Raw genomic sequence first — 12,130 nt, 5'->3', positions numbered from 1 at the left:
TTCCTGGTGGCTCAGATGGTAAAGCATCTGCCTACAATGCAGGAGACCCAGGTTCAATCCCTGGGTCGGGAAGATCTCCTGGAGAAGGAAATGGCAACCCATTCCAGTATTCTTGACTGGAAAATCCCATGGATGGAGGAGCCTGGTAGGCTCCAGTCCCTGGGATCACAAAGAGTTGGACATGACTGAGCAACTTCACTTCACTTCACGTCAGAAGACCACTTAAATAAATGCCAGGTATGAAGAACCAATGGCTGGCTTCTCCATATGGCTAATTTAAAACATACCATTATTTGCCAGTAGAGACCAAAAGCTAATAAGATTGTGATAATTTCGAGGGGGGACTCTTCTAGTCCCCAGTCAGTGAATCTCAGACCTCTTAAGCCCCACTGTAAGAGCTCTGAGATCCTCTATACTCCCTGCTGCAAATCCTGGGCAGTCCTGGGGGGTGACCCTGGACTCTGAAGCCCAGCGCAGACCCCCTATGGAACAGACGTTCTGCTTGGTGGTGTGAGCAAGTCTTAGGTGCTCACCAAGGTGTGTGTGACTGATTCTGGACCAAAAACCTGGAAGGTTTCTGATAGAACAAAGAGGCATGTAGCACCGACAGGGAATTTCAAGTTTGTTGAAATACAAAATGGACTTTGCTGCTAACAAGCATGTGTATGTCATGTGTTAGTTGCTTAGGCATGTCCAACTCTTTGCGACCCTATGGACTGCAGCCCGCCAGGCTCCTCCCATCCGTGGGATTTCCCAGGCAAGAAGACTGGAGTGGGTTACCAGTTCCTTCTCCAGGGCATCTTCCTGACCCAGGGATAGAACCTGGGTCTCCCACATTGCAGGCAGGGTCTTTACCATCTTAGTCCCCAGGGAAGCCCACGCTAATAAGCATCTGATTTTATTAGTTCTGTGGTCTGTTCTCTTGAGACAACACCTCCTGCTGCTTTCCTGGGGAAGGATTCCTCTATTTTATCATGAAGGAAGGGAAGAGCACTTTTCCATGGTGAACTTTTCCATCCTGCTACCTCTGGTGGGTCAGCAGCATTTTATAGACGGGGAGAATGGGGTGTGGAAAGGTTTATTAACTCTCCCTGGGCCGGAATTCAAACCCAGCCCTGACCTTCAAGTTCATGGTCTTTCCATCACTTCCCATGACCTTCAGAGAAAAACGACTTCTCCTGCTCTCCCTTGTCCAAGAAAAATGAGCTTCCCTTGTTTCCTCTGGGGGGAAATAGTGGGAATAAAATTACTCTGTGTTCATAGGTAATTCATGCTGCTGGCTGTACAGAATGATTTTGATAGGTCCAGGCTTTCTGACTTCCGGAGGCTCTTATTTATGGTTTATTTTCTGGCGCAAGTGAAGACTGAAGTGTGTGTGCGTTGTTCCTGATTATCTCAGAGGTTGAACCCGGCCAAAGCTGAAGCGAGGCTGTGGAATGGGACTGGCTGGGTTAGAACACAGTGTAGTTCTGTGTGGTTGAGATTTTCATGAGAAATGTGGGGGGCTGGGATTCCAGGACCCCAGCCTGTGTTGGAACATGGTGGGGCTGTGGCTTAGTCGCCAGCTTTGAGGCTGGTCTGTTCTGTAACTGCTGGAGGCTGCTCCTTCACTAAGGCCCAGAGGCTGGTCAGCAAGTCTGGGGGGGTCCTCAGCCTGACCCTGTTCCATTTCTCCAGTGTGCCCACTGCAACGTGCTATCACCAGAAACATGTGGGAAGTTTTAATGAAGGGATTCTTAAACTTTTGGGGGCCAAGGACCTCTTTGGCCATCTATGGGTCCCTTTTCAGAGCAATATTTTTTAGTGCGTAAAATAAGATACTGAGTTACCTAAGATACTAGTTACCATGGAAACTAGTTATATTGATATACAGTTATCAAAATATTTTTTAAAACTTGTGATAGAGAAAAATACATGCTTTTTAAATTAATGATTTACATAATGAGATCTAGCTGGGATTTAATAACCAGCATAATTTTGAAGTAGTGATAAGGGTAAATAATATTTCAAGATATTTGCAGCCCCTAGCACTGAGATATGAAAATATCTGTGATTTCTATTGGGAACAAACCATAGGAACTGTTAATACTGCCGTGGTTCAGTGCCCGCATTTTTATAATGAAAGGAAATGCTAAATTTCAGCTAGAGGTTAGTGAAAATGAAGATGTAATTGTTTTCTTATGCAACTTGAGGATCCCCTGAATTCACTGAACTCCTGGAAAAAAGCCTAGGTTTCTTCCCTCAAGACTTTTTAGAGAAATAACTAGTTTATTATTGTTGTTTCCCCCCTCCTCCTTTTTTTAAAATTCTTTTAATTTCCCAGTGTCTTGATTATTCTTGTTCATCCTCCCTGCATGCTCAGAATCCTTTCCTTGGTCTTTTGAACACCTTTACTTTCTTTTTAAAAAATCCTTTTATGATTCTCTCTCTGTCCTCTGAAGTCTGAGGTCTTCCCATCTCTGGAATCTGCGGTCCACCCTCCTGTAGATTTGAGGGTTTTCCCTCTCGGAATCTGGGGTCTTCTTGCCCTCTTGTGCCCCTTACCTGTGAATCAGGCAGTGGCCTCAACCTTTTTGCCTGTATAGCCCCCTCAAAGAATTTTGAAACCCTGTGTATCCATTTTTAGGTAAACGGCTCAAAATTTTAATTATATGTTTAAATCATTTTAAAAGATTTATTTTCCTGCATATTTTGCATTGCCCACCTTCTTCAAACACATATTGTACTAAAATCTTGGAGCTGCAGATTTTAGCTTATCCAGTTCATGTGATGGAAATGACAAAACCAGTCTTTGCTCTCACATCAGTCAGTGAAATCAGACCTCTTTTGGTAGAAGATGTATCAGTTCCCAGGAGAAGGCAATGGCAACCCACTCCATTACTCTTGCCTGGAGAATCCCACGGATGGAGGAGCCTGGTAGGCTGTGGTCCATGGGGTCTCAAAGAGTCGGACACGACTGAGCGACTTCACTTTCACTTTTCACTTTCACGCACTGGAGAAGGAAATGGCAGACCACTCCAGTGTTCTTGCCTGGAGAATCCCAGGGATGGTGGAGCCTGGTGGACTGCCATCTATGGGGTCGCACAGAGTCGGACACGACTGAAGCGACTTAGCAGCAGCAGCAGCAGCAGCAGCCGTATCAGTTCCCAGGTTGACCACCTCAGTTCTGAACCTGAATCCTGACATGGGCCAGGACGTGGCCTCAGCCGGAGACAGGTAGCTGGTGGGTACAGAGGTGGGTGGAAGGATGGGCTGATGCCTGGGTTCCTTGTCCAGATCAACTGCTCCCATCAAAGTCTGTCTGAAGCTCTCCATGCCTCACTCTCAGGGGCTCCTCAGCAACAATGCTTCCTGGAATTATCCCTTTTCTGGTGTCCTAGAGATGGAGGTGGCTCAGAGGGTAAAGAGTCTGCCTGTAATGCAGGCGACCTGGGTTTGATCCCTGGTTCGGGAAATCCCTTGGAAGAGGAAATGGCAACCCACTCCCATATTCTTCTCTGGAAAATCCCATGGATGGAGGAGCCTGGAGGGCTATTACAGTCCATGGGATCGCAGAGTCAGACATGACTGAGTCACTAACACTTTCAGAGATGGTCACACTCCAGAGCGACTCAGGATGAGTGACAGACAGTAAGGTCTTCCTTTTTCCTTCCTCCAGTTTCACTGAAATATAATTGACATCGCAGCACTGTATACATTTAAGTTGTAGAGTGTAATGATTTGACTTGCATACATCATGAAATGATGACCACAATAAGGTTAATGGACAGCTGTCATCTTGTATAGATACAGTATAAGGAAGGTCTTACTGAAAAGACAATTGCACAAGAGGATGCAGTGGAGGATAAACACTGCACAATGCTGGCATGTTTTTGGACCCATCAACTTTAGGCAGTTGAGAACCTGGAAATGGATTCCTGGAAAGCTACCCTAGTCGACTGGAAAGCCTGTATGGGCTTTGGTTTCTTTGGAGACTCATGAAATAAAGGAAGCGGTTTATCATTTGCAGCAACATGGATGAAACATAGAGATTGTCATACTGAGTGAAGTAAGTCAGAGATGGAGAAATGTCGTATAACATCCCTTATACAACTAAGTGTGCGAGCATGCTCAGTTGTGTCCAACTCTTTGTGACCCCATGGACTGTAGCCCACCAGGCTCCTCTGTCCATGGGATCTCCCAGGCAAGAATACTGGAGTGGGTTGCCATTTCCTTCTCCAGGGGCTCTTCCCGACCTGGGGATCGAACCGGGGTCCCCTGCATTGCAGGCAGATTTTTTACAACTAGCGCCACATGGGAAGGACAAGGCTTCCCTTTTAAATACACCCTGCTTTTTTTTTTTTCTTTTTACAGAGATAAGTGGAAATCCCACAGGTGGGACTGATCCTCTCCAGAAAGATAGGAGGGCCGGAATCTTGCCAAAGAGGCAGGGAGAGAGCTGACCAGGTAGCCAGTCACCGCCAGGGAGGTCCCCCGGGCTGTCGGTCAAGGACACAGTTACGTGGGGACAGCTGTGGGTCGGCTGGGTGGGGGCGGGGGGCGGGGGAGGTGTTGAGGACGCCTGGAAAGCTGTGTATTTGAACGGAAGGTCTCAGGGCACAAGCAGGGGCCGTGGCTTTTGCAATTTTGTCTCATAAAGGCTGTCAGCTGGCACACAGCAGGCATCCTCTTTAACTTCGGGGTTGCTGCAGCAGCTGCCTTTTGGATGAGGTGGAGGCTGAAAACTCGCCTGCTCCTGGTGGCCGAGCTCGTCTGCCTGTGGCAGTCAGGGCCACGCTCTGCCAGAATGCGGTGCTTGCTCAGGGGCCTGGTGAGAGGCATCCTTTTACTGAAAGAGGCATTTGTTCTTCCTGTGGATCCGAGTTGCAGTGGAGCAGGCTGACCTCTGGGCGGCAGCCTGGCAGAGGTGGGCCACCTGCAATGTGTCAGCGAGGCCACAGCACAGAGCTGGGGCAGGAGTGAGCCTGGCTGGGGAAGAGGGGTGGGCGGGGCCTCCTCCACCTCTTGTCTGCCCTTGGTTGGTCCCTGGGGTGTGCCAGCATCTGGCACTTTACCCAGGGCCCCAGGAGGCAGGCAGGTCCTGAAATGAAACACTACCATGAAGCTCCCTTTGGTGCCACTCTCTTTGCTAATTTTTAAGGCTTGGACTAAACATCTCACCCCACACAGTGAAGAGTGGGTGCTCAATAATTCCTTGCTTGGGATAGCAAATTGAAATAAATGGCAGTGTAGTATCAGTATGCTGGCCTTGGACTCAGTGTCCCGGAAAATAAGGGCCATGGCTTTCTCATAGGCTCTGTGAGCCCCTGGCTTCTTGTAGTAGGGATCTGCTAGTACTTTTGATGGTGATTATTAACACTGTATCTGTGTTCTCTGATCTAAAAAATAATGGAGCTTGAGAAGTTAGAATCATGTGTGTTTACAAGGAAAATTGGGACAGATAATTTGACATCAGAAGTACCCTGGAAAATATTGTTGTTGAGTTGTGTCCGACTCTTTTGTGACTCCATCGGCTGTCCATGGCATTTCCCAGGCAAGAATACTGGAGTGAGTTGCTGTGCTGGGCTCCACAGCATCTTTCCGACCCAGGGATCGAACCCTGAGTCTCTTATGTCTCGTGCATTGGCAGGCGGGTTCTTTACCACTAGAGCCACTGGGAAGCCCTTCCAGGCAGTTACTTGCTGTCAATTAATTAAGCCTCTAAATATGCATCAGTGCAAAGTAGAATAACCTGTGGTTGAGAGAGGGGGCGAACTGGTTCAACAAAACTCTCCATTCTGCCTCAGATTGGCTGCAGCCCGGTGTCGGGGACCTGGGATTTCTGCTTCTCCATGGTGACTATGGGCACACCTCTTTGCTCCCCTCTCGGGTCCTAATAGAGTCCCCAGGTGCGGTTCTGGGAGGAGGATGGGCCCGGTCCTGTCCTGCCAGCCACCTGCCCATCATAGGGCGGCCCCAGCCCAGAGCTTTTGTCCCTGCCTTGGCTTTTCCTTGCTGAACTTGGCACAGCTAAGCCAGTCCCAGGAGAACACTTTCCCAAGAGGAGGTTAAGCTTTTTGTGTGCCATGCCAACTTGCTTCACTCTTTGCAACCCCATTGACTGTAGTCCGCCAGGCTCCTCTGTCCATGGGGATTCTCTAGGCAAGAATACTGGAGTGGGTCGCCATGCCCTCCTCCAGGGGATCTTCCTGACCCAGGGATTGAACTCCAGGCTCCCACATTGCAGGCAGATTCTTTACAACTAGCTCCACCTGGGAAAGCCGAGGCTTTTGTTCTAAATGTGCCCTGCTTTACTTTTTTTTTTCTTTTCACAGAGATAAGTGGAAATCCTACAGGTGGGACTCATCTTCTCCAGAAGGATAGGAGGGCCCAGACCTTGCCAAGGATGCAGGGAGAGCTGACTAGGTAGCCAGTCACCGCCAGGGAGGTCCCCCAGGCCGATGGTCAAGGACACAGGTATGTGGGGATGGCTGTGGGTCGGCAGGGGTGGTGGGGGGGGTGGGGGGAGCGGGGGAGGTGCTGAGAACGCCTGGAAAGCTGTGTATTTGAACAGAAGGTCTCAGGGCACAAGCAGGGGCCGTGGCTTTTGCAATTTTGTCTCATAAAGGCTGTCAGCTGGCACACAGCAGGCATCCTCTTTAACTTCAGGGTTGCTGCAGCAGCTGCCTTTTGGATGAAGTGGAGCCTGAAAACTCGCCTGCTCCTGGTGGCCGAGCTCGTCTGCCTGTGGCAGTCAGGGCCACGCTCTGCCAGAATGTGGTGCTTGCCTCGGGGGGCTGGTGAGAGGCATCCTTTTACTGAAAGAGGCATTTGTTCTTCCTGTGGATCCGAGTTGCAGTGGAGCAGGCTGACCTCTGGGCGGCAGCCTGGCAGAGGTGGGCCACCTGCAATGTGTCAGCGAGGCCACAGCACAGAGCTGGGGCAGGAGTGAGCCTGGCTGGGGAAGAGGGGTGGGCGGGGGCTCCTCTGCCTCTTGTCTGCCTTTGGTTGGTCCCTGGGGGTGTGCCAGCATCTGGCGCTTTACCCAGGGCCCCAGGAGGCAGGCAGGTCCTGAAATGAAACACTATCATGAAGCTCCCTTTGGTGCCACTCTCTTTGCTAATTTTTAAGGCCTTGCCTAAACATCTCACCCCACACAGTGAAGAGTGGGTGCTCAATAATTCCTTGCTTGGGTTAGCAAATTGAAATAAATGGCAGTGTAGTATCAGTATGCTGGCCTTGGACTCAGTGTCCCGGAAAATAAGGGCCATGGCTTTCTCATAGGCTCTGTGAGCCCCTGGCTTCTTGTATTAGGGATCTGCTAGTACTTTTGATGGTGATTATTAATACTGTATCTGTGTTCTCTGATCTAAAAAATAACGGAGATTGAGAAGTTAGAATCATGTGTGTTTACAAGGAAAATTGGGACAGATAATTTGAAATTAGAGTATCCTGGAAAATGTTGTTGTTGCGTCTTAAGTCGTGTCCGACTCTTTTGTGACCCCAGGGGATTTCTCAGGCAAGAATACTGGAGTGGGTTGCCAGTTGCTTCTCCAGGGGTTCTTCCAGACCCAGAAATCAAACCTGTGGCTCCTGCCGCATATTCTGCATTGCAGGTAGGTTCTTTACCACTGAGCCACTGCAGAAGCCCAATATACAAGCTCAATCGCATAGATCCTTCAACCTGAAGAGCCCCTATATGACATATGATGTTTCTTTCTCACCCCCAGTTTATTTCTTTATAGCAAAAAAAAAAAAAAAAAAGCTAGTCAGAATATCTGTTATTTTCCTAGGCTTCCATCACAAAATGCCACAGGTGGGGTGGGATGAGAATGCGGTAGTTAAACAGCAGGAGTTTATAAGCTCACAGGTGTCAGAAGTTTGACTTTCTCATTCCCCTGACCTCCAGTGGTTTGCTGGCCGTGGTGTTTCTTGGCTCATAGAGGTGTCAGCCAGGCTCTTCACGTGGCGTCCTCCCTCACACACGTGGCGTGTGTGAGTCTGTGTTTCAATTTCTCCCTTTAAAAAACAATGCATTATTGAGTTTTGGCTGCGTGGGGCCCTCGTGGCTGTACACGGGCTTTCTCTAGCCGTGGTGCTCAGGCTTCTCGTTGCAGTGGCTTTGCTCGTTGTGCTTTGGTAGCTGTGGCACACAGCCTCAGTTGGCCCATGGCATGTGGGAATCTTCCTGAACCAGGATTGAACCCATGTGCCCTGTATTGGCAGGTGGACTCTTAACCACTGGACCACCAGGGAAGTCCTAAATTTCTCTCTTTTTTATAAGAATAGCAGTCAGATTGGGCCAGCTCCACCACCCCCTCCCACGACCACCCAGTATGACCATGCATCAGCTGAACTCTTTCTGAGGATCTTATTTCCAAGTGAGATCACATTCTGAGGTCCTAGGGGTTAGGACTTCATATAAACCCGGAGTTTATAACATATAAACCTGGGAGTGGGGAATGGGGCACAATTCGGCTCACAAGAGAGCTTTTCCAGCCTCGAGAAAGGAAGAGAGAAACATCCAAGGGGCAACTGCCTGTGAAGAGGTAGGTAGGGAGGTGGGAGAGGAAGGGACTGCCGTGCAGAGCAGCAGCGTCAGAGTGGGCCCACCTCTGCGTACTCTTTCATTCCTGAGACTCTGTTGTTGGCTGAGTGACATCCTAGATGGTAGCATGAATCCATTTTCTTCTACTTCACCTTGCATATGTGGCTATTGAAATTAAATAAAATGGAAAAATTCAGTTCACCAGTCTCACTAGTTGGATCTCAAGGGTGGCCTGTGGTTATACCTCTTTTGAATATCGAGGCTACAGAACGTTTCTAGCATCACAGAGAGTTCTGTTGGACAGAACCAGTCCAGAGGGTTGCACCGGAAAAATGTGGTTGACGAAGACAGAAATGGGGACTGGGAGACAGATGGAAATGGGTTGAAAGGCGGTGCAAGGGCCAAAGGTAGCCTTGAATTCCAGCGGCGTTCAAGCGGCGTGTAGGGTTCAGAGATGTAGGAGGAAACCAAGGAGGCCTGAGAACGCTTGAGGTGGGCTGTACCTGCCAGGCTAAAGTGCTAGGTGGCAGACCACGTGACCATGGAGCTCATGTTCATCTCACAGCCCACTTCTGAGAAGCCGTTCACTCATCATGATGGGTGGTGCTTTGGAAATGTCCCCACACCTTCAGTTTGGGAAACACTGGCCCAGAGCAGAATGGTGGGGTGGGGTGGAGAGGAATGGCCCTGGCTGCTTATTGCTTCCTGGAGGCCCAGAAGAGCTGCTGTGAAGGGCCCTGGGTGAGGCTGGAGGAGCCGGTGATGCCCCCAGGCCCCTTCCTCATGCTCCTGCAAATGCCTCCAAATTGGCGAAGCTCAGAAGACAGAAGAGGAGTCCCCGCAATCTAGTTAAGTTTGATCTAGACAGACGTTTGATGAATAATAAGGTGTCTTTGAGTAATAACATGGATAACATGCTTCTAAGGGCTGAATACAAGGTATTTTATGCATATCCAGGTGGGAGTCAGCAGAGCTGACAAAACCTCGGGGATTACTGGGTCTCAGAGGCAGAAAGAAATGGCCAGCGCCGCGCCAGTATTGACAGAGGGGCCGGGAGGGGCAGGGGGCAACCCAGTGTCACCGAGCAGACACGGCGGAGGTCAGGCGACGTGACAGGCCTTCGCGCCGGGCTCTGCTTCTGAATTTTAAGAGCAATAAAGTATAAAACTGCAGCAAATCAACAGCAGCGATGAGCAAAGGTTACAGAGGGGCTAGAAGCTGTTCCACTTGTAAAAAGAGAAACGTCAGGCACGCACAATACAGTCTTATTCTCAGGTGCCCAAAGGAGCTGTGACAAGGACACTGGGTCTCCTCCTGGAACCAGCCGGGGTGAGCTTCGTTCTTGCTGGAGCGGGCCTGTGTGCAGAAGGGCGCTGCCAGTGGCTAACGTTTTCATTGATAAGTATTTCCTGGGGGTCGTTGATGTGATAGACTCCCCAGGGGCAGGGGCCCCAGCAAGAAATCTTTGAGCCCACATGTGATTGGATGCTCTCCACTTCTCTCACCAGTACCTCACTCTCACCTTCCATCGCCTCTCACCTGGGTTGGCAGGACGCGTCTCCTCTGCAACTGATGTGTCCTTCCTTGTTGAGGGAGCTTGGTCCCCATAATCTCCCGGCCTCTCTCCGCCTTTGACGCCCCTGGACCGCAGCACTGGTTGGCAGCTCTGGGAAGCTTGGACTGGGCGTGTTTGCTCAGCTTTGCCGTCTTCCTTTTGGGAGCGCTACTGGCAAGGATGCTGATGCTACGAGGGCTACCAGCTCTTCTCTTCATGGGGTGCGGCACTGGCCCATGGTCGGGGTCGGGGGGAGGAGTGTCAACATTAGGAAGCCCTCTGGCTCTTATACCTAGTTTTCTCAACATTAAGGCTTCCCTGGTGGTGCTAGTGGTAAAGAATCCACCTGCAAATGCAGGTGACTTGAGTTCCATCCCTGGATCAGGAAGATCCCCGGGAGAAGGAAATGACAACCCGCTACAGTAGTCTTGCTTCAGAAATCTCGTGGACAGAGGAGACTGGCAGGATACAGTCCCTGGGGCTGCAAAGAGTTGGACATGACATGACTTGGACTAAACAACAACTAACATAATGGTGTGTACTTGTTGACTTTCCTTTTGTTGACTCTCATTTATCCACTCTCTCCAACATGGAGGTGCAGAGCCTTCCTTGTAGAGCAAGGATAGGGTCCTTCCCCTTTTGCTTCCTACCCTCAGTACCTGGGGGAGTAGTCACTCCATAAATAATGTGAGCACTGAATGTAGGAGGGAGGGGGCGGTGAGAAGCAGTGACACCCACAGGACCACCGTGTCAGGAACCAAGAGAAACGGGGCTTCATGCCCGGCTCACCACTAGCAACTGTGTGCTTGCCACTTACCTCTGATTTTCCCCCTTCCTTCATCTCTCTAAAACAAGGAGGGTTCACTCTCTGCATTGGGAGCCTCTTGCAAAGGCCTGACATCCTTTTGGAGGAGTCTCTTGCTTCTTAGGAGATGCGTGTTTTCCTGGCCCCGGGGCTGTTACTATCTTTCCCCCTCCCTGCTCCTTTTAGTATTTAATGGCAGCCGCTGAATTATTTAACTGCGTGAGTGTTCGGGGGACCGTGTTTGAAGGGCAAATAAGATAACAAATGAAGCAACGCTGTGGCATCATTCTTTCTGCTGCCGGGGATTCGGGAGCTTTTATTTTTCTTGAGCATCTTGACTTTCCCAACAGAAAGAGTAAAACAAATCACATACACAAATCACCACCCTCCCTCCCCGCCTGCCCCCCCAAGCCCTGCCGGAGCCGCTGCGGCCAAACGGGAGCGATTTTAAACGAGAAGATTATAGTCGCGGCTAATGGAGCAGGAGCGAGAAACACTTGTCCTGGGCTGGCGGCACCAAATACCCCTTATCACCTCGGAGAGCGTTATTATTTTAATGGTAAACGCAGTAGATTGCAAACTAGTAAAGTCACAGTCAGACCCCTCTGCTTGCCCGGTGACAGGTGCCTGCATTCATATGCTTGCCTTATTGTGAGGTTTCTCATCTGCCCGAGTCCCGTTCACAGCCTTTATCTCGTTAGGTACCTTCCGCGGAACTGTGCAATGAAGTCTCCCTTTTTAAAGTACAATGCGTTTCCCCCAACCCTATTCTTCCCGGGCTTTTATGACTCACAATTGACAAAGGCCTCGCTAATGGAAATGCAAATTTCCTACCTGTCAAAAACTGAGAATGTCTTCCAAAACAGTGGCTGGCGGGGCAGAAATTATATTAGCATTAGCACTTGCGGGTTGGGTGAGGGTGAGGGGGGCGGGGAGAAGCCACTTCCCAGGAATTTGTGGGATAAAAGTGTTTGTTTGATGCTGGGATATAAATAAAACAGCTGTGCTCAGAGCTCCTGTGCAGACAGGACAATTCAGGAATTTCAAACTTTTGTATCCCTCTGGTTTCAGCCCATGTATTATTCAGATTCAAATCACCCCATACTGCTATTATGAAGTCTTTGATTTGGGGACCAGAAAGGTTGGGGGCCTTGATATCTCTTCCTGTTTTCCTGAGGAAGTCCCCTGATGTGAGGCTGTCTTGGGACCCTACACATCTGAAGCATCGTTCCTGCCCCTTCTC

At 49.8% G+C, this 12,130-nt stretch overlaps 1 non-coding gene across 1 annotated transcript; it reads left to right on the top strand.

Annotated features, from left to right (window-relative positions):
- Positions 1-73, top strand: TRNAC-ACA (transfer RNA cysteine (anticodon ACA)). Its single transcript has one exon. It is a non-coding gene; the product is annotated as a tRNA-Cys (tRNA).
- Positions 74-12,130: the final 12,057 nt, after the last annotated feature.

Source organism: Bos taurus, chromosome 27, assembly GCF_002263795.3.
Source record: "Bos taurus isolate L1 Dominette 01449 registration number 42190680 breed Hereford chromosome 27, ARS-UCD2.0, whole genome shotgun sequence".
Classification (NCBI taxonomy): domain Eukaryota; kingdom Metazoa; phylum Chordata; class Mammalia; order Artiodactyla; family Bovidae; genus Bos; species Bos taurus.
The sequence above is the reverse complement of the archived record's forward strand: the minus strand, read 5'-3'. Positions and strand labels throughout refer to the sequence as shown.